The sequence below is a fragment of the Asparagus officinalis genome, chromosome 10 (genome assembly GCF_001876935.1).
Source record: "Asparagus officinalis chromosome 10, Aspof.V1, whole genome shotgun sequence".
Lineage (NCBI taxonomy): Eukaryota > Viridiplantae > Streptophyta > Magnoliopsida > Asparagales > Asparagaceae > Asparagus > Asparagus officinalis.
In genome coordinates, this window is record NC_033803.1 from 13,684,506 (window position 1) to 13,688,326 (window position 3,821).

Consider the following 3,821-nt stretch of genomic DNA (forward strand, 5'->3'; position numbering starts at 1 on the left):
TTGAACAGGATAGCAGTGATGGGGTGAGGTGGAGACTATATGGAGAATAATGTGTAGAGCTACGATTAGTTTGATCCTGATCAGAGGGTACGTAGACAACCATGGTATAATGGTGCAGCTGGTTTTAGCCTGGTTTGGCATTTCAGATCTCTCTGGTGATGTTTGCGGTGTTCTTCTGATGTTCGTGTTTATATCGAAAATCTTTTTCATTACGGAATCCATTACAATCGTTTATCAATTTACAAGATTCAAAAGAAGGAGCCTTTTTATAAGACTTTTCTTACACAAATGAAAATAAACAAAGGGGATCTCCTAGAAACACACGCAAGATTATTTATCGATCGCTGCTTGCATGAGATCTTTACCTGTTTTGGGGATGCGTTAGTTCATGGATCGTCAAAAATTAGATCCAGGTTGATCGGAACGAAGGCTCACTGTTCTTGTTTCATTTTAGACACAAGATAAATACTATTTTCGAGAACAAAATGACGTTTGATCCCAAGGAAAGATGGAAAAACTGCAGATCTCTCGAAAGCTCCCTCTTTATGCTGAAGAATTTATCAAGATCTCGTCTTTAGATCTAAAATTTGTGGCTCTCCTCTCATAGGGTCAGTAACTCACCTTCAAGCTCCGAAATTCCCGATCCCCCCCTGTATAAGAGCCCTAGAGGTGTGTAGGCGTATAAAATTACTTATAGATCCCTTAGCACAGCTCAGCACAAACCGACAAACCAACGAGGCGATAAGGTTAACAAATCGCACGCAAACAACGGAATAGATCCACTCGCGTGCGGAATCAAGCTAACGGGTTGGAGAGTCAACGAGTCATCCATCCAAGGGCGGACTCGGATGAATCACGATCGAATCAAGATCAGTTTCGGACTCGAACTCAGAAGTGGATTTACTGCCAAATCATGCATTGGACTTACTGCCAAATCAGGTCAACGATTCAAGTCCGGATAAATCAACCACAGAACCGGATCACGGACTGAACCGAAAACAGAAAACCACGCCTAAGGGGGCTCGGCCAAAACCGAGCCACCTATGGGTGGCTCGGCCCAGAGCCAACCACCTATAGGTGGCCGGCCCAGTTCTGTGCGCGGGCACAGTTCAGAGAGCCTATAAATAGGCCCCCTTGGTTCATTTGTGAAGGGTTGGATTTTTTGGAGGCGAAGCTCTGCTGGATTGAAGACTCAGATCTAAAAAAGATCCAAACTTTGGGACTTCGAGGACTTGTTCTGCCAGATCTGGTGCTCGGCGATCGTCAATGCCAAATAAGGCAAGAGTTCGAGAGGACTGGATCTCAGATCTACGCAGGCGTACTCCGGATCAAAGCTTGGTCTTTGATCCCGAGAATTAAAGGCTACTATTTCCTTGGCGAAATAGTACCCTCGGCTATTATTTCCTTGGCGAAATAATACCCGTCATACTGCGTAGATCCGACCGGATCTAGATCTCGCGGTAGTCCACGGATAAACCCCGACGCAGGCAAACAACCCACACAAGCGAGCGACCGCAAAACAGGAGCTCGCGATTTGTTCGACAAACAAGGATAAAAAGTTGTAATCTTTCTTTTCTTTTCTTTGATTTTCATTATAACCGGATTTTATAAAAAGACCGGATCTTTGTAACTCAAAAGGCTGTTATTTAAGATGAAAATGGAATCAATAATGAAGAAAGACACGATTTTTCCCACGAACAATCTGGCGACCACAGTGCCACCTATAGGTGGCCGGCCCAGTTCTGTGCGCGGGCACAGTTCAGAAAGCCTATAAATAGGCCCCCTTGGTTCATTTGTAAAGGGTGGGAACTTTGAGAGCCGAAACTCTTCAGAAAGCCTATAAATAGGCCCCCTTGGTTCATTTGTAAAGGGTGGGAACTTTGAGAGCCGAAACTCTACCGAATTGAGAATTGAGCTCGGAGTTTTGAAGACTTGAGGACTTGTTCATCCAGATCTGGTGCTCGGCGATCGTCAACGCCAAATAAGGCAAGAGTTCGAGAAGACCAGATCTTAGATCTACGCAGGTGTACTCCGGATCAAAGCTTGGTCTTTGATCCCGAGAATTAAAGGCTACTATTCCCTTGGCGAAATAGTACCCTCGGCTATTATTTCCTTGACGAAATAATACCCGTCATACTGCGTAGATCCGACCGGATCTAGATCTCGCGGTGGTCCACGGATAAACCCCGGCGCAGGCAAAGAACCCACAAAGCGAGTGACCGCAAAGCAGGAGCTCGGGATTTGTTCAATAAAAGAGAAAAGTTGTAATTTTTATTTCCTTTTTTTGATCTTGTTGTAACCGGATCTTATAAAAAGACTGGATCTTTGTAATCGATAAACTTTTACAAGAGTGTGCAATGGAATCAATGAAGAAAGACACGATTTTTCCCACGAACAAGGTGTATTTATAGGCTTCAGGTGCTTTGTTTTCAGATAAGAACTCACGATTTGGCCTTATCTTTAGTTAATAACAACTCTACTATTCTCCCACGTTTAAGGATAGCCTCAAGGAAGTTAGGGAGGTTCTGGAGCCATCAAAATAGATCAAAAACCATTGAAACATGTCCCGGGAGTCCTGATTGGTGCGAAACAGCTCTGGGTGTTTCGTACCTATGCGAAACACCTTGTGTGTGCGAAACACTCTTGAGTGTTTCGCACTCTAGGTGTGAAACACAACTTTGGTTGTGTTGTTTCTTTGTCGTTTCGCTGTTTCGTGCGTTTCGTTCACTCGTACGCTTTGCCGACTCACTTCGTGCGCTTGTTTGCTTCTTTACGACATTGGATAATCATTTTTGATTTGGATAATGACATTCATCACATTCTCTTTGTCTCAAGCTGCATGCAGGAACGTATAGGCAATTTTTGACGCCTACAGATACCCCCTCTAAAGTGTTTCAGTCTCATTCTTTTATAAAGAAGCCTGAAATACTTTGGATATGATACGCTCAGCCTTCAATTCTTTAACTTCTTTAGTTTTTAGTCTATTTAGTATTTTGTCGAATAGCTAAAATTCTTTCGGTGCTGCGTTTATCGTCTGACTGTTATCAAAATCTCAAACTAAAACTGGTGTATGGATTTTTGAATTAGCTCGTGTCATTGAATTAATGTTGAACTAGTTATCTTCGTCGGGAGCTTGTATCTGAATCACAATTGATCTCCCGAGGATTATCCTTTGACCTAGAATTTTTCCTGAACCTTATTTCGGCGAAATTATCGACGTGTTGACCAGCATCGACTCTCATTGTAGTGCAATTAAGCCTTAGTTTGGCTAAAATATGGATGTGTTGATCGGTGTTGATCTTCTTTGCAATGTGTTGACCGACGTTGATTTTTATTGCAACGCGTTGACCGGTGTTGACCTTCATGCAACGCGTTGACCGACGTTGACCTTCATTGCAACGCGTTGACCAGCGTGAACATAGTTTATACTCATACGTTAGCTGGAGTCTATACAGTTTAAGCTCTAAAGGCGTTGGAACACATAGAATCAGTTTATACTCATATACTCCTCGGAGTGTCGAGAATCAGTTTAACCTCGTGTACCCATCGAAGGTTCAAGTAGATGTAGTTTATACTCATATACTCATCGGAGTGTCAGGAATTAGTTTAACCTTGTGTACCTGTTAGAGATTCAAGAAGATGTAGTTTATACTCGTATACTCATTGGAGTGTAAATACGGACCTCAAATACATCGAAATAGGCGAAAGCGAACGATAACAGGCGAAAACGGGCGAGATAACACTGTGAAAATACTCGGAACCCTCCCCTGAGTGTGAAACACTTGTGAGTGTTTCACATGAGAGGGAGAGAGAGGGAAAAT